We start from the raw sequence: 24395 nt of genomic DNA, 5'->3' as shown, positions 1-24395 counted from the left end.
TCATTCCCGACTAGAAGAGAACACTCCACCTTATTCCAGCAACGAGGTCCTCTCCCTTAGAGACAGGGTGAGAAGTAAGGTCATGTGGTTTGGACATGTGGTCAGGATGCCTCCTGGACCTCTCTTTGGTGAGGTATTCCGGGCATGTCCCAAAGGGAGGAGACCTGGGGAAAGACCCAAGATATGGTGGAGAGATTACATCTCTCGGTTGGCTTGAGAACGCCTTGGGATCCACCCGGATGAGCTGGCAAATGTGGCCGGGGCAGGGCTTCTCTGCTTAGCCAAATGCCCCTGCAAACCGACCCCGGATAAGCAGCAAGAAAATGGATGGATGGATCTCTGTTTTTCTTTTTTTAGTATGTGCAGGTGTTTTCATCTTTACATGAGATAAAATTTACTGTAATGAACTGTATTTAACCAACATGTTGCACAAGCTTTTATTAAAAAGATGTTAAATGTGGAAAACGCTGTCATTTTGCATGGCTGACTAATTGTCTAAGACCTGGTACACACTTAACAATTGTCTTAATCTTATGAGATTTTTTATCTGGTTGAGACCTCACACGTGAAGATAAAAAAAAAGGTACGTTTTGATCGTATTGTGTGTGGTGTGCTCCGAAAATGTAATCACAGAACAACACACACATAAAGGTGCTGTTCCGCAGCTCATCTACAATCTAGTCCTCCGAAGCGGAGAAATATCGAAACGTAGAAGAAGAACCATAGCAACAACCGGCAAAAAACAAAGAAGAAGAACCATAGCAACAACCGGCAAAAAACAAAGAAGAAGAACCATTGCAACAACCGGCAAAAAACAAAGAAGAAGAACCACAGCAACAACCGACAAAAAACAAAGAAGAAGAACCATAGCAACAACTGACAAAAAACAAAGAAGAAGAACCATAGCAACAACTGGCAAAAAACAAAGAAGAAGAAACATAATAACAATCGGAAAACCAGAGGATATATAGGACGAGGGAATGATGGTGGTCTTGGGACTATTGTTAACAGAAAAAGCCAGAAATAAAAAAAGATAACAGACTGAAGACGGCGTGAACACGGACTTTATTTACTTCCTTGTTCCCCAGCCAGCTCGCTCTCTGATTGGCTACATTCTGTGTCACGTCACCATCCACGCAGTCAGAATGCATGAGTCGTTGGCGTTCCTCAGAAACCACCTCTGAAATATTGAACATGTTCAATATTGCCAATTGTTGGCTGCGACCCCTTTTCGGAGGGGATTATCAGGACAAATCGGCTCGTAACACACCACAGACCAAATGATAATTGTACAGGGAAATCTCACGATGATCGGGCGTTTGCTGTCAGAGGTCGGGAAGAGGCAAAATCAGGAAAAAAACTGCCCAAAATCGTTATGTGTGTAACAGGCCTATGTAATGAGTATGTTTATTTTATTCTTTTCTTCTTATGTCTTTAACTGCATTTGCACATTTTGTAATTAGCACAAAATGGAGAAAATGGAAAAATGTTTACCCAAACGAAGTACAAACTATAAACATGGTGATGCAATGTAGGAAGACTCAGACAAAACAAAATGAAACAGAAACACATTTAAATTTTAAAATTATATAAAAATTTTAATAATTTTAATTTTTAATTAATATTAATATTATTATTTTTATTTAATTATAGCTCCAATTCAGACTTTATAGATCAGGGCCACACCTCTATAAGAGCTCATGATTTCATGGAATGTCATTTTATCGACACGCGATACAGTTTAGCGAAATTAAGGGAGTGAGTTTAAAAAAGTATAGAGAAGGTCTAATATAAAGGTTTGTTATTCAAATTATTGAACAAAGTTGTTGAACTATTCTGTTCTATTAGTCTCATAAGACAGAAAGAGGGAAGAGATAGATTCATACCACTCAGGAAATGCTGACAGCATTGATGCTAAACTTTTTTGTGTCAACCATTTTGCAGGTAACAAAAATTGGGTTGAAAAGTTGTTGAATTTCTGACAGAATATTTAGGACTGAACACAAACAGGAAAGGAGAACGCCTCCACCAGCCTGAACACCAGTCTGTCAGAATGTCAAGATACCATTTAAACTGCAGCTCCAATGATTAGCTTTCCTGAGGGATATGTAATCAGTACTGTTGGATTTTTATTCATGTGCTGGAAAACAGTCAACAAGGGATTCTTTTAAATCCTAGAATCTCTGCCTCCTTCTCTCTCAATCTATGTTTCTTTATCTTTCCTAGTTTGTATTTCTGTATCTATCTATTAATCGCTTTATCTTTGTATATTTGTTTATTTCTCTTTATATGATCTGCCTCTCTGTTTCTGTCATATATATATGTATATATATAAATACATATACATATATATATATATATGTGTGTGTGTGTGTGTGTGTGAGAAACATATGTATAAAGACAGAATTACAGTTTTATATACTTTTATATAGAAAGACAGATCATATAGAGATAAATTTAGATAGATAGATAGATAGATAGATAGATAGATAGATAGATAGATAGATAGATAGATAGATAGATAGATAGATAGATAGATAGATAGATAGATAAACTAGGAAAGTGAGCCTAAACTATTGACTAGTAGTCTACATGTATATCGATTTTAATATAACGATATTTCTCTATGTCATCAGCTGTCTTTGTATTATATATATAACTATATATAATCTATCTGCCTGCCTGGCTAATTTGATTTATTACTTTGAGTGTGTTTATATTTGTTTTCATCGCTTTTATCCTTCTGAATTTGTTATACCTCTAGTTTGTTTAATTTTGTGTATTATTTTATTTGTGCTTTTTCTTTAGTTTTCTTTATTAGATTTTTGGACACATTGTTTTCGCTTCTTTTGCTCTGTCTAGTTTTTTTTTCCTTCTTTCTATTTTAGCTTGTTCTGTTTCTACTGTGTTTCTTTTATTCATTTAAGTTGGTTTAAATCCTCTAAGTTTAATCGATTTAATTCTGTTTAGCTGACAAGGTATTTTATGAATATTTTCATAGATCAAATAGAAAAATCAATACACTAAGTTAAAATAAGATTTAAAAAACATCAGTGTGCATGTCTGTAGAAGTAAAATAGTTTATTTAAAATTAATGTGGTACTGTTTTGTAATAATTAATGCACCAAAGGGTTATATATATCTATGTTTTACTGTTTTTTTGTTTTGAGTTTTATAAGATATAGACCTTTTTCTATTTGTATTTTTATTTTCTTCCTTTTATTTTTTCTGGTTTCAATATTTTTATTTTGGTTTTTTTATTTTATATTTAACTTTTTATTCATATATAAACAGATTGCTTTGTTTTGAGTTTTTTTATTAAGTTATTTATTGGCCTAATAAGCTTATTAACTTATTCTCTATTTGTATTTTATATATTTGTATTATATATATATATATATATATATATATATATATATATATATATATATATATATATATATATATATATATAATTTTAAAATATGTATCATTTTAACTTACATGTATAAATAAATGTGTAAACTTTTTGAGCTTCTTTTACTATTTATATTTTAGAATTTAATTAGGACCTGATGTTGACGAGGTGTGGCCCTGTTTTTAAATTTCTAATGAAAATGCCCAGGTTTTAAAACATCTAGCCATAATGACCGCAGTCCACATGATTAAGACACTTCCCTCAAGCGGGCAAGGAAAAACTCCCAAACTGTCCTTTTAACAGAAGGGCCTGGAAGAAACCTCGGGAAGGATCACACAAGAGGGAGCTCCCTTCCAGAGACATTAGAGTGTCTAGTGGGCTGCAAAACGAGAATATCTATATATTCTCTAAACTACACTGGGCATTTTTTTGTTTCTCTGGTCCTTTTCCTCTGAGGCCTGTCTTCCTTTGTGTTAGTTGAAGCCACGTTTTGAGCCTCTTTGGGAGAATCTAAACAAATAGACAGAAACAGCAAGTTATCAAAAGCATTAATCAATTTAAAACAAGATTCATCCCAATGAATGTGTGTTTCTGAATGTAGGCATCTATATATTCTCTAAGCTACACTGGGCATTTTTTTGTGTGTGTGAGTGTGTGTTACCACCTGTGCAGGTTGTAAACCTGCAATACTGATACCATCTTCTACATCCTCTTCATGAAGTTCTGGTCCTTTCAGCCCTCCACACTGGGCGCAGCTGCTTCCTGTCCTAGCCCGATTTTTTCTTCTTTCTCTTCCAACAGCTGCCTGAGCTGAAAAACAAAAGTTAGGATTCCATCAGTAACGTTTTTTCTTATACAAGCATTTTAAATAACTAACCCTTACCTGCTTCCACGTGGAGCATCTGTCAAATCATCCAACGTTCTCTTCCTCCGAGGTTTAACTGTAACCTCAGATGATGCAGCTTCACATCGATCCCGTTGGGACACACCAAGAAAGCCAATCTTTCTTCTCTTCCTTTCCGGAGAGCCATGGCCTGAGCTAGTAGACAAATTACAAGTTGTTAGTATTGCATCAGTAACATTTCTGCCTGTACAAGCATGTGAAAAAACTTCCACCGACCTGCTTTCAAACTGTGGAACTGTAAAAGTTCCCAATGTTCTCGTCCTCCGAGGTTCCCTCTCCACAGTTACGCTCTGCCAGTGAAAGACGCCTAGTGCTCCCACCACAAGGTGGCGCCACATCAGTAGCTACACTCTTCTCCTCTGTTGTTCCCCGGTGGTGGAACCATCTACCAAACTCCGTCCGATCCGCAGAGTCCTTATCCACTTTTAGAGCAAGCTAAAGACTCAGTTGTTTAAGGAGCATTTCCACACTTAGCTTAACTCTTTTACTCATCGGAATGAGTTAAAAAGATTTGTCCAGCTCTTTGGTTCAGCTCAGTACTGAAGAAGATGCGTGCACTTATGCTTAAGATGATGTTGTGTGATGAAATCATAAGGAAAAAAAAGAAAGTCCTCCTCTAGCGCTACATGACAGCACCTGCGTCCACCTGGACTCCCAGCAGTCTGAGTACCACTTAATGATGACGTCCCTTCTGGTTGGTTTCTGCTGGTGTTCTTACTCTCGTCTCGAAGTCGCTTTGGAGAAAAGCGTCTGACTGTAGAACAGAACAGAATGGAGTAGAAAACAGAAATTAAACATAAAAGCATATATACACAACATGAGTTAGAAAAGGATTTCTTGTTGGGTTAAAAGTTTGAATTTGTATGGTTGCCACCATACAAATGATGATTGTACCTAAAGTCAATGATCTATTTTCATTTATTCCCATTAAACCTTCCTCCATCTGGTTTGAGTCATTCGTTCGTTCTGACTCAAACTTCCAAAGGAGCCAAAAGGTTCGTCACACGTGGTGGTCCACAGGTTTGGGTCTGAAGGTTCTGGCTGCTCATTCAGTCTCGTCCCAAGACGCTGCTGGATTGGTGGTGTCAAGAGATGGTGAAATAGTGAAAAGGGTCTGCTGAGATGTGGCAAAAAATATCACTAGTGCAACTTTGATGAGCCAAAAATAAATAAATGAAATATTATGAAAAAGAAAAAAGAAACTTTGTAAACTGGTATTGAAGCGAAAAAGCCTGAATTAACCAGTTATCAAAAATCAGTACAAAAAGTGAGAATGCAAAAACTAAACTGGAGTTTAAGTAGATATAAAGAAACAAAGAACTGCTGTGGAAATTTCATATATTCACTTCAATATTGTGTTATACTGATCACTCTCAAGGTAAACAGATTGTTTAAGTTCTTGGTAACAGAGATTAATGCTGAGGAGCCTGTTGCTATCGTAAAAGTGGATGCATTCCTTAGAACAGTTCACACTGACCTGTGTGGCCAGATACCTTCAGGATGACCCAGCAGGGCATGTTTATGTGCTCAATAAATGCAAAAGCTCATTAGGTTTGCTGAAGTGTCTAATCCTGTGTGAGGAACAGTCTCTTTGTTTTTATCTTACAAGATATATGATGTGCTGTGACGTGATCCTTCTGCTTAAAAGATGCTGCATGTGTGTTTCTTATCAGATTCTCTTCAGATCTCTGTGCTGTCAGACCTCTGAACAGTCTCTCGAATTGCAATTCTATTCTTTGTATTTTAATTCTGTGTTCAATAAACTTGTAATCATTTTTCACTTCAGAACCAGACTCCTCATCCTTGACAGAGTAACTTTTTGCCTCCACAGAACAAAATGTAGTCTAGTACCAAAAGGCATGTGTAGGGCGGATCTTCTCTCCTCATGCATGTTAAAAAATGCAGGTCTAATGTGGTCCATAGTGATGCGGCTTACATAACGGCAAAAACCGTAATTCTTCCGCCGCATCTTTCTTTCCATTTCTGAAGAGAATTCTTGCTCAAGAGTCGTCACACAGGAGGGTTTTGGAAGCATCTCGGTAGAACACTTTTTAGTTCTCATCTCTGAATCTGAATCATTTGTCGTAAGTTTTTGGAAGTGTGAGGATGGTCCACACCCATAAGAAGGTGTTCAACCAATGGGCAGCCTCTGCAGTGCTGGGATCAGATGACCTAGGGGGCTGGTTCAGTGTTTCCTTTCTGATTTCCTTTGTAAAAGTATCAAACATTTGTTAATACATCTGTACGTTATCAAATGTTAGTCTTAAATGTCATTGTTAAAATACTGATATACATTCTAAAGAAACATTATCATCATTCAAACAAAGCAAATGTCATTAAAATGAACTATAAAGAATGGTGAGGAAAGTTTCAGATCATGAAGGAATCAAACTTGTCAACCTTGTACCATAACGATGATCTGCATATCTAAATACCAATAGCTTATCAACAGCATATGAAAATATTTAAAATATTGACAGAATCTTTGTTCTCTACTGTATCTTAGATAAAGAAAGTCTGTCCTCTGCAGTGTTCTTCTGCTGAAGTGCCAAACCTTTTTAAAGTTTATTACCCGCAGGAATGTTAAGTTAAACAAGTCCTGGTGAGGGATCCCACCAGATGATCTCGTCTTTGCCCTGGTTGAGATATTAGACCTGTGGGTGTTAGCTTGTCAGCTTGGAAAAACAAACAAGTTTTGAGAGTAGAAGGTCCTAGGTCATCAGTTGAACATCCATCTGTGAAGCAGGGGAAAATTACTTTGTTTTAAGTATTTTCATTAAAGATTTGTGGATGTGCAGAAGATTAATTTGGAAACTTCCCAGATACCGAGTTTATAAAAAGTTCAAACTTCCACTCCAAACTTTTAGTCACAAATGTGTTTAAATACCTTCAAAATGACTGACAACTCAAATTTAGGCCTTGTACAATACAAATTCTCTGCAGAAGCTACTATACAGGACAGAATGTTCAAGATGGGTTTAGCACCATCAAACATCTGCTCACATTGCACTAATAACACACCCAATGATTATTTGCATGCTTTATGGTCTTGCATGCCTTTTTTTTTTTTAGAAGCTTTTGCTTCAGGTGCATGAAGACCTTTCAACGTGGTTAATGTGTAATATTACTACACACCCCACACTGGGCCTACTCGGTGAACCGGGTCATATCAACATAGAAATGAACTCCGCACACATGGTCCTCACTGGGTGGCTGGGCTGCCCCGGCGTGGGCTGGGCGGTGAAGCCTGGGCCCTGGTGCTGGGGAACTGTCCTCCTTTCAGTGGGTGGGGCGGCCTGCACTGGAGCAGGGGATATGGGGTGAGAGTGGGAGTTGGGGATATTGGTTTGAAGAAGTGGAACAGGTTGGGGGGTGGGGGATGCTCTGGCTGCAGCCTCTCTTTGCTGCCTCCTGTCTGGAAGCATTGCCATTACTGCAGTGAGCTGTCTCAGTTCTGCTCTGTGGGCCCTCTTGGTCTGCCTCTGATCCTTGGACTCATTTGTCAATCTCAGCGGTGGATCTTTGACAGCCCAGTTTCCACATGTGTACTCAGCTTGTTATAATTCTAGGATGAGAGGAGTAGCAACTCTAATTAATAGAAGGTTAAACGTTGACATTAAGAATACAATCATAGATCCAGAAGCAAGATTCATAATAGTTACAATATCTATTCAAAATGTTAAGTTATGTACTGCAAATATATATGGTCCAAATGTTGATGACCCGTCCTTTTTTCACTCCCTTTTCACCTCACTCAGTTATACCAGACCAACAGTACCACAGGAAGTCATCAAGACTAGCAATCCACAGAAAGTGTTAAACAGTATATGAAGGATTTTGGCCTTTGTGATGCTTGGCACTATCACCATCCCACCATGAGGTGGAGATTGGAGTAGGTGGGGGGAATCTATGGTGCCCTGGTTCCTGGGGTGGGTGCTTGGGTTAGTGCTACAGGGCTGCTGCTGAGGGCCCAGGACTCTGGGTTGCCCTGGTCTGCCTCTAGCCTCCGTAGAGGTGTGGTCACATTTGCACCATCTCACTCACCACTCTTCATCACTGATCATTCCTTAAACCTCATACTCGGCATGCTGACACAGTCACTGAGTTGTCCAGTGAGTTTATAAACTAAGAGACAATTTCTTTTTTTTCCCTGTGAGTTTGTATCTGGTTAGTGTGCTACTTTTGTGATATGTCTTTTTGATTTTGTTATTTAAGAAGTCTTAATGACTAGCAGCTCCGTTTTTCAGTAAAAGCCGTAGGAAATTTTCTGGTGTGTTCATGTACAGGTGTAACAGTTTGTTGCCTGGTTGAAAGTTTGGATTGAAGGGTCGTTGCCTTCTGTCTGTGGTGTTTTTGTCTCCTCTTCTAATAAATCAGAATATCAAGAGGAGCCTTGCCCATAGGCCTCCCCTTGGCAGAGCAAATTTGTTAAGCCCGATACAGCAACCAGATTATCATTATGCTTGCTATGATGCTGGACAGGACAGGTTAAAAAAACAACAACAAAAAAAGTATAAACACACACACAGCACATGAACTTCCCAATCGCACTCCCCAGCACCTCCCCCTCCCTCCCACCATGCTCTGTGGGAGACATCCCTGGCAGACCAGAGGGCAGTGAGCCCCAAATCCGGTCTCCACCTCCACCCCCAGCCACCCCCATCACCTCCCACCCAGACGCAGCCGACTGCGCATCCCCCAGGACAAAGAGTGTTTAAGATGGGTCTAACATCATCAAACATCTGCTTACATTAATAACACACTCAATCAGGGGTGGCCAACGTCGGTCCTCGAGAGCCACAGTCCTGCAGGTTTTCCATGCACCCTGCACTGACACACCTGACTCAAACTAATGAGTCATTGTGTAAATTCTCATAGACTGTTGGATCCATTTAATTTGAGTCAGGTGTGCTGGTACAGGGATGCATGGAAAACCTGCTGGATTGTGGCTCTTGAGGACCGACGTTGGCCACCCCTGCACTCAATGATTATTTACATGCTTTATGTTTTTGCACACCTTTTCAGAAGTTTTTGTTTCAGGTTTGTGAAGACCTTGCAACATGGTTAAAGTGTAATATTACTGCACTCTCCACACTGGGCAAACTCTGTGACCTGGGGCTGCCCCAGCATGGGCTGGGTGGTGAAGCCTGGGCCCTGGTGTTGGGGAACTGTCCACCATTGCTGCAGTGGTCTGTCTCAGTTCTGCTCTGTGGTGGCTGCTGGTTGACCGAGGCTTGGGCCCTCTCGGTCTGCCTCTGATCCTTGGAGGTAGTGTGGTTGCATTTACATAAGCACTCAACACAACTCACCCCTAATGCTTAGTACACACACCTACATACAGACACATGCTGACACCCACACATATACTTGTGTTCGTTGCAGTTCCTGGTTTTTGCAGTTTTTCTTCTCACAGGTGCTCCTATAGATTGTCTGTTGTGTTCTCGTAAGGCTGATTTCTACCAATGGGTGTAGGTCAGGTTGGACTGGTAAGGGTGCGGATATGTTTGGAAACTGACCTCGCTGCGTTTCCAAAGCCAACCATAACCTTTACTGAGAGGCGAAATATCAGTTGGATAGTTGTAGATGCCTTAAGCTACGTCGAGCCATCGCAGCACCTTAATTAGAGTAGAATCAAAACACCACACAGAAACAAAGGAGGAGATTGGTGATCATCCAACAGTTTGTGTTTTTTCTTCTTAGCAGTGCTTTGTAATTCAATTTTAAATGGAGATTTAATCAACAAAGAAAATATGTTGCTCTAAACAAGAAGCCATTCCTACTTTGTTGTTTTGTCAGGTTTTCCTCAACTGATCAACAGATTGCAGTGTGTAAAACTCCACCCTTTCGTGTCAGGTCGGTTGGATTGGTACCCCAACGGAAGGGCAAGAAAAAGTAAAACGGGTTGGGTCGGATATTAGGGTACCCATCCCAGTGTCTGTGGAAATGTGTCCGGACCAGATGATGGAAACAGGGCTTTAGAAGCCTTCAGGATGTTTACTGTTTCATTTCAGGCTGTTTAGTTTATCTGTTTAGCTTTGATTGCAGTTTGTTTTCTACCTTTAGTTTTGTTCTTCCTTTCTCCATCTTTTCTCTTTCTAATTCTACTCTATCCACCTATTTTCATATGTTTCTCCATTCCTGTTATAAGGAAAAACATATTTTAAAATAATAATAAAAGAACATTTAAGATTCAAGGGGAGCCCCATATCCAAAAGGCTTCTCGTTTGTCTCTGTGTGTCAGGAGGACCTAAATTTCTTGATTACTCTCATATAAGGACGAGTCAGGGACTATTAACAGTCAGTCAGATCTCAGAAAACTCTGACATCTTTTATTGAGATATATGACGTAGGACATACACGTACACATGAATACAGTTAACACACATGAATACACTCTGCTCGTGGCTACTATTACAGGGAGAATAATCTAAACACTACAGTCAAATTCAGACATCCAAGTATCATGTTTTCCATTAACTTATAATAAAGTAAATGATTTAGAAGTTATAGAAAAAAAGTAATGAGTTTCTGGATATATTTAAAACAAAAAAAAAAAAAAAAAAAAGAACCAACCTCCTAAAGTTATAAATCTTATGAGAAGGATTAAATGGAGAAGTCTGCTTCTTGCAGCAGGTTACAGTAATCTCATAATATACAATTACACTGATAAAATCATACAATGTGGAAAGTATTTAGATAAGGCATTTTGTTAGCAAATTATCTGAAAGATCCTTATAAAAAAACCTTGTCTTTACAAGAAATAATCTATATTCATGAAAGCTAAAAAAAACATGTCCCCCTTAAATAATACATTTTTATGTATCAGAATATAGTGAAGAAATATCTAGTCTTCAAATAGGTCTCTAAAGCCTGGTACACACAATGATTTTTTTAATCATAGGAAATCTTTTTTTATCTGGTCAAAAGTCAGTTTTGATCGTACTGCGTTGTGTGCTCCGAAAATGTAATCACAGAACACACACATGACGATGCAGTCCAGCAACTCATCTACAATCTAGTCCTCCGAGCTGGTCAAACATTGAAACATAGAAGATGAACCATAGCAACAACCGGCAAAAAACATAGAAGAACCACACCAACAACCGGCAAAAAACGTAAAGAAGTACCATATCAACAACCGGAAAAAACATAGAAGAACCACATCAACAACCGGAAAAAAATGTAGAAGAAGAACCATATCAACAACCGGTAGAAAACGTAGAAGAACCACATCAACAGCCGGCGAAAAATGTAGAAGAAGAACCATACCAACAACTGGCAAAAAACGTAGAAGAAGAACCATAGCAACAACTGGCGTAAAAAAGTAGATGAACCACATCAACAACCGGCAAAAAACGTAGAAGAACCACATCAACAACCGGCAAAAAACGTAGAAAAAGAAGCATGGCAACAACTGGCACAAAGCAAAGAAGAAGAAACATGGTAACAATCGGAAGACCATAACACAGCATGGAAGGGGATTTACAGGACGGGGGAATGATGGAGGTCTTGGGACAATCGATAACAGAAAAGGGCAGAACTAAAAAAGACGCAGAAGAAGAACCATATCAACAACCGGCAAAAAACGTAGAAGAACCACATCAACAACCGGCAAAAAACGTAGAAGAACCACATCAACAACCGGCAAAAAATGTAGAAGAAGAACCATATCAACAACCGGCAAAAAATGCAGAAGAAGAACCATACCAACAACTGGCAAAAAAAACGTAGAAGAAGAACCATAGCAACAACCGGCAAAAAACGTAGAAGAACCACATCAATAACCGGCAAAAAATGTAGAAGAACAACATCAACAACCAGCAAAAAACATAGAAAAAGAAGCATGGCAACAAATGGCACAAAGCAAAGAAGAAGAAACATGGTAACAATCGGAAAGAAGGGAATATATAGGACGGGAGAATGATGGAGGTCTTGGGACCATTGTTAACAGAAAAAGGCAGAAGTAAAAAAAAATATCAGACTGGAGACGGCGTGAACACGGACTTTGTTTACTTCCTTGCTCCCCAGCCAGCTCGCTCTGATTGGCCACATTCCGTGCCACGTCACCCCCCACACAGTCACAATGCACGAGTCGGCGGTGTTCTTCAGAAATCTGCACTGAAATATTAAACGTGTTCAATGTTCCCAACTGTCGGCTATGACCCATATCGGAGCAGATTATCGGGACAAATCGGCTCATAACACACCACAGACCATATTATGACTGGACAGGGAAATCACACGATGATCGGGCGTTTGCTGTCCAAGGTTGGGAAGAGGCAAAATCAGGACAAAAACAGCCCAAATATTGTTATGTGTGTACCAGGCTTATAAGTAAATACAACCCTCAGGTGAACAACAACACATTATATCGCCCATACTGCCATCCATGCTCTTTACCTGTTTGTGGGGCTAGAGCCTAACCAAGTTAGTCAGGCGAGAGGCGATGTTGTTGCAGCCGAATATTTCTAGACTCGGTCCTCTTCCTTCCCTTTGTAAAATGGCTGCAGGAGCATTTAATCATCAGTAATTTTTAAATTCTTGACAGAACGTCCAAACACCAGATAAACACAGATATCTGAGACTGAACAGGTGGAAACACCTAAACCTGAACGTCATTCATCATTCAGCTTGTAAGGATGTAAGTTATTAATTTGTGTTTTTGCATCATAACAACTCTTCACCTGTCTTGCGAGCTCATCGAGATTAGGATCTTAGCTGCTAGCAAAATATGGACAAATTTGTGAAGGTACCAATGGGCAATGAATGAATGAACAACAGATTTCAACTACTAAAAAAAGACAACAAAATCTGATGAGGCACATTTTGCCCTAGACATGACCAGGTAAAGTTCAAGTAAAGGTCAGTGGTGGGTACTGAAGAGACACCACAGTGTATCACCACCGTAGAATACCCCCTTGAAGTTCCTCTAACCAGCTCATATTTACACTGTAAACAACATTGTTTACAGATTAGTAGCAAAATTTTGCACTTTCGTCGTTTCTATTTTGTGTGGACACGCATGTGTCCTTTTAAAGAGACACGCCATCTAAATAATTCACCACAAACCTCACAAGGAAACGGTCTCTGTCCTGTGTGGATTCTCATGTGTTGGTTTAAGTTTGTCTTTTGACTAAATCTTTGTCCACATTCATCACAGCTGAATGGTTTGTCTCCTGTGTGAATTCTCATGTGTTGGTTTAAGCTTGACTTGTGAATAAATCTTTGTCCACATTCATCACAGCTGAATGGTTTGTCTCCTGTGTGGATTCTCATGTGTCTGTTTAAGTGTGTCTGTTGACTAAATCTTTGTCCACATTCATCACAGCTGAATGGTTTGTCTCCTGTGTGGATTCTCATGTGTTGGTTTAAGCTTGACTTGTGACTAAATCTTTGTCCACATTCATCACAGCTGAATGGTTTGTCTCCTGTGTGAATTCTCATGTTGTGGAAATTTCATATTATTCCCTTTACTATATTATGTCTACTGATCCCTCTCAGAGTAAACAGCTTGTTTAAGTTCTTGGTAATGAAGTTTAATACTGAGTAGCCTGTTGCTATCGTAAATGTGGATGCATTCTTTAGAACAGTTCGCTCTGACCTGTGTGACTTATCTGATACCGGCCAGGCGCCTCAGGATGACCCAGCCGGGGGTTGTTTACGTGCTCAATAAACTGAAAAAGCTCATTAGGTTTGCTGAAGTGTCTAATCCTGTGTGAGGAACAGACAATCTCTTTGTTTGTATTTCATGATGTGCTGTGACGTGATCATTCTGCTTAAAAGATGCTGCATGTGTGTTTCTTATCAGATTCTGTTCGGATCTCTGTGCTGTCAGACCTCTGAGCAGTCTCTCAGGAATTGCAATTCTATTCTTTCTATTCTTCCTATTCATTCTATTCTTTGTATTTTAATCCTGTGTTCAATAAACTTGTAATCATTTTTCACTTCAGAACCAGACTCTTAATTCCTTGACAGAGTAACTTTTTGCCTCAACAATCTGGTGTCAGAAGTGCTCCTGCGTGGTCAGTTTCGGGTTTTACGACGGGTGTCTGATCAACCTGAGTACGTCTCAGCTTTTCTTTTCTGGGGGACTCCTCGTGGATCTCCTTACTGGCCCGCCAGGATCTCGAACATCTTCCATCCTGTCAAGGAAGTCTGGTGAGTGAGAAATTACTCTAGGATTTTAGGTTGCTCTCACGCACACACACATCTCTCCCTTTTTAGAAAAGTAGGAAGACGGGCAGCCGGGGGTTTTGGGAGCTCCGCTTACTAGGAGCAGGCCTGGAAGTCTCTTTAGGAGATCTGGGCAGGTTAAAATCCCTTCACAAGGGATTTTGGGAGCTCCGTAGACTAGAAGCGGGCCTGAAGGTCTCATTAGGAGATCTGGGCAGGTTAAAATCCCTTCACAAGGGTGTGAGTGGGTCTCTCGCTGGAAAGCAGTGAGATAGGGCGGACGGATTAGCCGTTATTCCGTATTCTACAGAGACGTCTGTAGTCTAAGGTGTGGGAATATTCCTCCCCGTGCTTAAGTGTAAACATGGGTAATGTAAGCTCCAAAACACCGGCGACGCCCCGCGGTGAACTCTTTGAGTTCATGGAACGTAAGTATGGGAAGGTGTGTGTGGAAATGTGTGCGGAGTAGATCCAGAATGGTATTTGTTCCAGCCGAAGGCTCTTTGAGCCCGGCAGCATTAAAAATAACTAAAGAAGGTTTAGATAGGATGAGGGACAAATTAAAGTCACAGAAACGGGTGAAGGTCTCAGATTGGGACCACTTAGAAAACATCAGGCGGCTTTAACAAATTGGCTCGCAGAATGTGAGCGTCGACAGAGAAAACAGAACGCCAGAGTTCTTCCAAAACTTACTGAACCCCCACAGACTGACCTGCACCGACCTGACCACAGCCATGATAAGCGGATGACAACCTCTGTTGCTGTGTCTCACTTTTCTCAGCTGAAAACTAACTCATTGTATCCTCTCTACCTGCATGTCCACCATCGGGCCCGAGCGGCCAGAACACCTCATTCCTGTGCCCAGACCTGACGATGCTGGGAGCGTCTCCGGATCCGGACTTGGATTGCCTACCCCCAGTCCCGCCACCTGCCCAAGGCCGAACCACAGCCCGATCCGCAGACCACAGAGGAAAAGAAAAACTCCAAAGCCCCTCACAAAAGCAGCAGAACTTCCATTGTGACCCTGAGGAAAGATGGCCTGAACTCTAATTCCACCACTCAGTCACCAATCACTCAGTGGCTGGTCCGACTGGGACCCATTCTGGTCTTCCGAACATGGACGGAGACCGAGGTCGCTGAGATCGCGACCCAATTGCCCCTTTGACCTCTGGGCCAAAGTTTGCTGATGAGTTTCCTTTTTTTCTGCTGCTGGAGCTGCTGAGGGGGGACAAAGAGCTGCACCTGGCTGCTATGACAACGTATTCAGCTCTGTCTGGTCCAAACCCAAACGGGGCCAGACGGCGTGACTTCCCACGTGGACGTGGGCGTGGTTCTCGAGGACGTGGCTGCCATCATGACGCATGTCATATCTGCGGACAGCTGGGACACTGGAAGGCTGAGTGTCCGCGTCGCCTGCAAAATGGGGGCCGGCAACGTGCCCCTTCAGATTGACTGGTGGGGGTATGGCAGCCAATGATGGATCACGGGGGACGCTCCACATCTCTGGGTGACGTAACTTACACACACAAAGTTTTGACCCAGTAAATGAAAGCTCTCTTCTCCTTTTCCTCCTGCTCTGCTGCAAGCACACAGACACCCAATGTAAAACAAACTACAGATAACACAACACACACACACACACACACACACACACACCACACACACCCGCTGAAGGTCATAACACTGATGAACACGTGCAGTTTTCCCTCGCTCTGTTGCAATGAAGAGACGCTTGCTGTTTCCTCTGACTTTGACTAAATTAACCATGCTTATCTCTGTGCTCGAAAGCAGATGCATACCGACGAAGACGTATAGCAGCGAAAATACGCATTTAACGGCTGAGGCCTACAAGACTTTCCCAAACCTACAAGTCGAGGTGTCGGGTAAGACCGTTGAATTCATGGTAGACTCTGGTGCAACTAGATCAGTTGAGGGCTTCTGAGTTTCCTGTGCCGCTTAAGATGTCTGGTAATTTTGTGCATTCAATCTCTGCATCTGGGACCACCGTGAAAGAAATGGTTGACCGCACCCCTTGGGTGTAATTTACTCTTGGGGTGTAAATTTAAACATTTATTTCTGCTGTCTGAAGTTGGTCCGGTCAACCTTTTTGGGTCGAGATTTGATGTGTCGGTTAAACATTTGTCTCACATCTTCTCCTGATGGAGTGAAAGTTATGGCCAACCCTGACTCCGTCATCACAGCATGGACACACCCCCTGGGAAATCCTGTGTGCTATTGTTGGGAGTTCCCGAGCCAAATTTTTTCTGCAGCAGCTGACTGAGGTAAAAATCTTTCCCCCTCTGTCTCCAGCCCTGCTCAGAACTGTGTGTGCATTGCTAACATCTCACGGGAACCCGATGAGAGATTTGAAACACAATGGTTTAATCATTCTCCAGAAACTTGAAAGGTGTCATCTGTAAAGTGGAATGAGCACGTGGCTGCAGCTGTGCTCAGTCTGACAGAAGAACAGAAGGGATGCTTCCTGCTTCCGCATCCCGCATGTTCCTCCCTACAGCTATGTGAGTGAAACAGGGGTAATGCATGTATGTGAGCCGGCTGGTGTAAATGTGTGTGACTCTGAGTCTGTGTGGCTGCAGGGTGATGGATGTGACTGATGACGTCAGCGTGTTGTTGAGTGTGTGTGAGAAGGCCGAAGACTGGAGTTCTATCCCTCTTGAACCTGCAGTGATGTTTTTCTCCTGCTGCGAATCCAGCTTGAAGGACACCCCCCTTTTACCCCGTCTAACCGCTGACCCAGGATCTGATAAGATGGTTTCTCTCAGTCCTACAGCTGAAGCAGTGAGAGTGAGTAAAACCTTTTTCTGCCAGAGGTGTAAAGGCCCCAAATACCGAACAGCAGTTTCCTGCTTGGTTCTGTGTGGTGATGCGAACTGCAACTTCCCTGATTTCCTGTCAACTTTAAGTGTGTGCGTAATTCGCACCAAAACTGCTCGTGTGTCTCTGGGTCCTGATTATTTTATTTTTGCTCGCAGTTGGGTTAAGTTAAGGTTTTGAATATCTTGGTACCTATAATTTATAATAAACCAGAAACAGCTTCCATTTTGCTCTTAAAAAGGCTGCATAATAACTTTGAGCCGTGGTCTCATGTGTGAACCTTAACATGCTGCATTTAGGGGTTATTAGCAGCCACATCCACATATACTGGAATCATTTTCTTTGGTATTGCTCTATCATTCATTGCTAAGTTAAAATGGATAACATGGCTCTTTGAGATCAAGGTCTCAAACATCTATAAAAAAGGGAAAATACGTGCTATTTTTACTTTAAAGAATAAACACTGAAGGCCTGATCTATATTTCAACCAAGCAAACTAAAGATCTGAAATCTGTCTAAAAACAAATAAATGAATCCCGGGCATTTTGAGAAAATGTTGATTAATAAATGGGAATAAAAAAAAAAAAAAAAAAAAAAAAAAAAAAAAAAATTAAAGTAAAATTAAGGAGCTCCTCTTTTAACGGTCACCAAATAACCAGATGGAAATTAGTTAAAGTAAAAGAAGGGAAAGTTTAAAAACTAGCTCCACAAACCTACGTTAATATGGATAAAATAGTTTTTTGGGTTGTTGTTGCTATTTGAAATAACATGGGAAGGTGCTCTGTAAGAATTAATACAGAGATGTACCTGGAGAAAATACAAACTATTTCATAATAATCTGATATCCATGGATGTTTTAAACTGATTCTCTTGGAAAATAAAATAAAGAAATTGTAAAAGAACAAAAGCAAAAAAGCTGCTCGAGCAAAAACTTGGCTGATGATGGACACATAATTAAAAGCAATTTAACTTGATTTAATGAATGAATGAATGAATGAAATGAAATGAATGAAATGAAATGAAAAATACTTTATTAATCCCAAAGGGAAATTCAATGTCCTTATCATCTCGGAGTTTATTAAATTGATTAAGAAAACTCCAGCAGACTTCATGTCTTTCCAAAACTATGTGATATTGGCCTTTATGGATCCTCCTACATGCAGGGAAAATCTACCTGCTCTGATTTGGCTTTTCTGCAGAACGAGTGACGTACTGACAAAGTTCTGACTGACCTGAACGAACTGACGGACTTTACTCGACCTTTTCCTTCCAGCAGGATTTTCTCCAGGATGCTGCTCTGCTTCCACACAGGGATGGTTGCTGTGTTTCATAATGCTGCTACTCTGATGTTATTAACCAGAAACACCTTTATTTTCCTGATAAGCAGGACTGATGATGTGGATCTATCTACAGGAAAAGACGTCTATACTAAATCTCTTTTGAATATGTGTGTGTACGTTTTGAAAAATCAAACATGATTTTGACACTTATGACATTCTGGGATAAACTTTTACAGGAAGGATATTATCACCATGGATACGGGTGCATGTGCTGTTTTAGTTCATCTTATCTTATACTGCTGATGATGGCGGCTTTCACAGGGGTGATACCGGAGCAGAGGCCTTCAGGATCCAGTCGTATAGTCTGGTCATTTCATAATAACTTGTTTTTTCTAGATTACAGGAACAAGCAGATGTTGTAATGGAAAATATCTGATGTGTTTATGTTGGTTATGTGCATGTAGGACACTGTCCTGTGGTTTGAGGGAATGTTGATGTGGTTTAGAAAGTTTGTTTTTTCCACATCTTTCTCTCCTAATGCTGGTTGCTATGGCGACGCAGTTACCGTTCTAAAAACTGTACGGTAAGCTGGTTTTGGACGTGTCTCCGGTTGCTGAGCTTAGCGGGCACCGTTACTTCTGTCTGTCTCACTCCGCCGTCTCTCGCTTGATGTCTCCCTTCTTCTCCTCCTCGCTCCCTCTCTCCTCTGCTCCTCCCTTCACATCCTCTGCTTTGCATGCTGACGGCTCTCTACCTCCTCCTGACCTGCAGGAGGATGTGTAACCGGACAAGGTTGAACCTCAGTCCATTTCAGGTTCTCTCTAGCAGGCCTCCTGGTCTTGGAACTGAGCCGGCCCAACCTGGAATCGTCATTGGTGAGGATTTAGTGTTCATTTATTGTGAAACCTTTTTCCTTGTGCTTTCTGAGGCTTCACAGGATCAGCAGCTCTCCCACAACCAGCTGAAATGGGTTTCACACCCTGAGGCAGAATGGCTGGATTGTAGTTTGTTCGTGACGTGTTTCCACGTCCTGCTGAAACCGTGTGCCATTCAATCCGTCCCGGAGACTGGGTCCTGACTAAGAACCTCAAAAGGATGCACTGTGGGTCCCAGCGGTTCTGTGGACCCCTTCCAGGCTCGTGCCCATTCCATCGGAGTCCAGGGACACGTCCGGTGCCCCCCCGAGGGTGCAGCTGTATCGCCTGGCCCTTAGCCTGAGTAGGAGCCTAGCAACGGGACGTCGTGGCCCCGGACAGAGCGGGTGAGCCTAGCAACACAACTGGATTTTCCTGGCTCCTTCTGACCTGAGCCCACCAGTGATCTGCCTGTTTGCTGCTTGCACACCTTTTTCCTGCCTAAAGGTGTGCAGTTCACTTCCCCGGTGGGAAAAAGGAATGGAACCCTGGATGCGTCAATACTGTCTCCCACCTGCACATTTGGGGGTTTTCAGTGCAGATGTTGGTGTCTGCCTCTGTTTGTTTTAGCAGCACTGTTTTCGCTACTGTACGTGCTGTCTGCTCTGACAGCAGGAGTTTCACCTGTTCCCGCCCTCACCTTTCACCTGGTACGTTTTCAGTTCCTGAGTTACACAGACTGCGACGCCATGTCATCAATCATCATGACGAACATGACAACTTGTGGTATGCACTTGCTAAGCAGACCAAAACCAAAGTGATTAATAGCACATGTTACGTGTGTTCTCTGATCCCTCATGCCACACCGACACCGACTGGAGAGCGGCTGGTGCTATCCTTCCTGGCTGCCAGATCAGTGGGTAAATCTAACAGTACACATTTTCTCAATGCTTCTTTGCTTCTGAAGTTTTGTCCATGGATGCATGATTTTTCATTTCAGTCTATTAGGTTTCACAGAGACTTCTCCTGCAACACTGATCACCTGATTTCTAAGTCTGTGATGCCTTCTAGTTCTGTACATGCAGTGGCCGCCCCGTTGTGTTTTGAGATGCCTTGTTTTGATGTGTCTATGCTTTTAGGTGTAAGCAGTACCTGTAATCACACCATCCTTGCTTCATGTGGGGTTTTTTTACTGCTGGATAGACCTCCCTGTAAGGATCCTAATTTTACGTTGTGTGCAGGAGAGAGTAATGTTAAGTTGTCCTGGTTTGTCCCTATTTAACTCTTCTATCTCCATCTTTTATCTCTTCTATCTCCATCTTCTATCTCTTCTATCTCCATCTTTTATCTCTTCTATCTCCATCTTCTATCTCTTCTATCTCCATCTTCTATCTCTTCTATCTCCATCTTCTATCTCTTCTATCTCCATCTCCTGAGGGTTATAGTTGTCCAACTAATGTGGGTTGGGTTTGCAGTTTAAAGTCCTTTTTGTATCTGCCTAGAAATTGGTGTGGTAGACGCTATCTATCTTATCTCATCCCTCACCTCCGTGTGTTGTCAGATCTTTCAGGGGTTCTCGCTCCTCCTCGTATGACTACAAGGGCTCGTATCTCCATCACTAACTCAGTGCTTGGGGGGTGTTTTTTCCACACTGTGGTACAGTTAACAATGCTTTTCAAATGGACGCATTAGCTGTAGAGTTAGAAAGTCTCACTTTTCTAAACCTAAGGGGTTCGACGTGTTAGATTACATTAGATTAGATAAACTTTATTGATCCCACGGATGGGAAATTCACTTATTACGGCAGCAAAGAAAAAAAGTGAAAGAAAAAAGAAGGAATAAATAGATAAACTTAAGAGTTAAATATAACACAATAAACATAAAAAAATCAATAACAGAATAAGGTGACGGTATAAATGACTGTGTAAACAGTGTAAACAGACTACAACATGACAGCCTGGTTCAGGGGTTACAGATTGTCTGACGGCAGTTGGGATGAAGGATCGGCGGAGCCTCTTTCTTACACCGTGGGTGTAACAGTCTGCTGCTGAAGGACCTGAGTTAAAGGCCCTCCGGGTCATGACCCTGCAGAATAGGATGGCTCTGGACTTTCTCTTAGCTGAAAGGGGGGGACCTGCAAGGTTATAGGGGACGAGTGTTGTACATTCATTCCGGATATGTCTACTAATCTGTCTTCTGTTCATGTCACCTTAGAGATCTGTTATCTGGGATGGAGGCTCAGGATAGCTCTGATTTTTCTTCTAAATTATGGTCTTGGTTTCAGTCGGGTGGCTGGTGGCATATCTTGCTCGCAGTCTTAGGCCCTATTTTTGCTGTTCTGATTACCTGCTGGCTTGTGGTGACTTTCCTCCCCCGGTGCCTCAAGGTTCTGATAACATCTGCATTTCCTGGTCATTCCCTCCAGATGTTTGTTAGTGCTCAGGGCGATTTTTCTAACACCCCGTTAGGTTTCCTGGTTTCTCCTCCCGCTAGCCTCCCTGGATCTGTTATGATGATACTGTTCTTCCGCTTGGTTTTTCTGGTAATGATAAAGTTTAGATTGTGTGGATAGTTCTCTGTTTAGTCATCTTAGTTTGCTCTTCATCTCATTCATATGTATTCTGATGTGTTTTTTTTTTTGTTTTTTTTTTTGCTGGAAATCACATGTGTTGAATTGAGGTTGATTTTTATTTCCCCATTCAGAGTTATGATGGAGTTTCTCGAATCCTCGGGATTTTCAACTTCTGATGTTTTGTCTGAATGTATATTGGGAAATGGGGAGTTGATTTGATTGTTGAATATAATCATTAAGGGCATTTTTTTACTACAAATACATTACTTTTATTACTTTTATGGGTTTTCTGTTTTTTTATTTTTTTTGTTTCCTCTGTCTTCCCAGTGTTTTTTTTGTTTCAATTGTTTTTTTCTTTGGTTTTATGTGTTCATTAGCGGGTTGGTGTCACCGTGAGAGTTTTTGGGTTCACTAGCTGATTGTGGGGTTCTCATTTTTATCCACTGTGCATCTCTGCCTCAGTGGTTATCCTTGTTTGATGCATTTTTGGTGTCTTTTCTTTTATGCTTTAATCTTATGAAATTTTCTTTTCTGGTGTGATCAATATGAAATGGGTTTCATTATGATCAAAAGAGGGGAATTGTTGTGGAAATTTCATATTATTCCCTTTTACTATATTATGTCTACTGATCCCTCTCAGAGTAAACAGCTTGTTTAAGTTCTTGGTAATGAAGTTTAATACTGAGTAGCCTGTTGCTATCGTAAATGTGGATGCATTCTTTAGAACAGTTCGCTCTGACCTGTGTGACTTATCTGATACCGGCCAGGCGCCTCAGGATGACCCAGCCGGGGGTTGTTTACGTGCTCAATAAACTGAAAAAGCTCATTAGGTTTGCTGAAGTGTCTAATCCTGTGTGAGGAACAGACAATCTCTTTGTTTGTATTTCATGATGTGCTGTGACGTGATCATTCTGCTTAAAAGATGCTGCATGTGTGTTTCTTATCAGATTCTGTTCGGATCTCTGTGCTGTCAGACCTCTGAGCAGTCTCTCAGGAATTGCAATTCTATTCTTTCTATTCTTCCTATTCATTCTATTCTTTGTATTTTAATCCTGTGTTCAATAAACTTGTAATCATTTTTCACTTCAGAACCAGACTCTTAATTCCTTGACAGAGTAACTTTTTGCCTCAACACTCATGTGTTGGTTTAAGCTTGTCTTTTGACTAAATCTTTGTCCACATTCATCACAGCTGAATGGTTTGTCTCCTGTGTGGATTCTCATGTGCTGGTTTAAGTTTGTCTTGCGGCTAAATCTTTGTCCACATTCATCACAGCTGAATGGTTTGTCTCCTGTGTGAATTCTCATGTGTTGGTTAAAGCTTGTCTTTTGACTAAATCTTTGTCCACATTCATCACAGTTGAATGGTTTGTCTCCTGTGTGGATTCTCATGTGTTGGTTTAAGTTTGTCTTTTGACTAAATCTTTGTCCACATTCATCACAGTTGAATGGTTTGTCTCCTGTGTGGATTCTCATGTGTTGGTTTAAGTTTGTCTTTTGACAAAATCTTTGTCCACATTCATCACAGCTGAATGGTTTGTCTCCTGTGTGAATTCTCATGTGTTGGTTTAAGCTTGTCTTTTGACTAAATCTTTGTCCACACTCATCACAGCTGAATGGTTTTTCTCCTGTGTGGATTCTCATGTGTTGGTTTAAGTTTGTCCTTTGACTAAATCTTTGTCCACACTCATCACAGCTGAATGGTTTGTCTCCTGTGTGGTTTCTCATGTGTCGTTCTAAGTTTGTCTTTTGATTAAATCTTTGTCCACATTCAGTCATTTTACCACAGATTTTTGATGTTGACATAAACATTAAAATTTAACAGTTTTTACATGTGTCACTTTAAAACATCTTGTATGGTTTAAGGCTTCTTTGTTAAATGTCTCTAGAGAGATCGTTGGTGGTGAACCTCTTCACGACATTCAGAGCAGATGAGGGATTTTCTGGCAGTGTTACACTCCACGTCACTGTTTACACCTGACCTATGTGCCCTGTCGTCATTCCATCTTCCATCACTTATCCTGATTGGGCCATAGATCCTGAGGTTCCTGTTTTATGGAGAGATGCTCCACGTCCTGCTTGTCAAGACCACATTTGCAGGGAACCCCTTCTTCTACCACCAACAGTTGTAGGCATCTGTAGATAACACTGAAAAACAAACAAAAATCTCTGTTAATTTCTCCATTTGACCATGTGTAGATGCACTGACAGAACATGGTGACCCTCATCTTTCCTTAGGTACTGTCTGACATCTGATCTGTTACACTCTCATGTGATGGCTGGAGTAGCACAGCACACTAAATAGTGGAGGGCAAAATGCAGCATAAAGTGCTAAAAACAAAAGCTGTGTACAAAGCACAGATGGGTTGTGTTGTGGCAGA

The 24395-nt window shown here is 41.1% G+C and overlaps 2 long non-coding RNA genes across 2 annotated transcripts; both read left to right on the top strand.

The window, feature by feature from the left end:
* Nucleotides 1-3485: 3485 nt before the first annotated feature.
* LOC121641730 lies at nucleotides 3486-23973 on the top strand. Its single transcript, XR_006010786.1, has 3 exons — nucleotides 3486-3497; nucleotides 19095-19101; nucleotides 23881-23973. It is a non-coding gene; the product is annotated as an uncharacterized LOC121641730 (long non-coding RNA).
* On the top strand, nucleotides 11687-12264 carry LOC121641719. The gene is made up of 2 exons (XR_006010775.1): nucleotides 11687-11807; nucleotides 12231-12264. It is a non-coding gene; the product is annotated as an uncharacterized LOC121641719 (long non-coding RNA).
* Nucleotides 23974-24395: the final 422 nt, after the last annotated feature.

Source organism: Melanotaenia boesemani, chromosome 6 (assembly GCF_017639745.1).
Source record: "Melanotaenia boesemani isolate fMelBoe1 chromosome 6, fMelBoe1.pri, whole genome shotgun sequence".
Lineage (NCBI taxonomy): Eukaryota > Metazoa > Chordata > Actinopteri > Atheriniformes > Melanotaeniidae > Melanotaenia > Melanotaenia boesemani.
The sequence above is the reverse complement of the archived record's forward strand: the minus strand, read 5'-3'. Positions and strand labels throughout refer to the sequence as shown.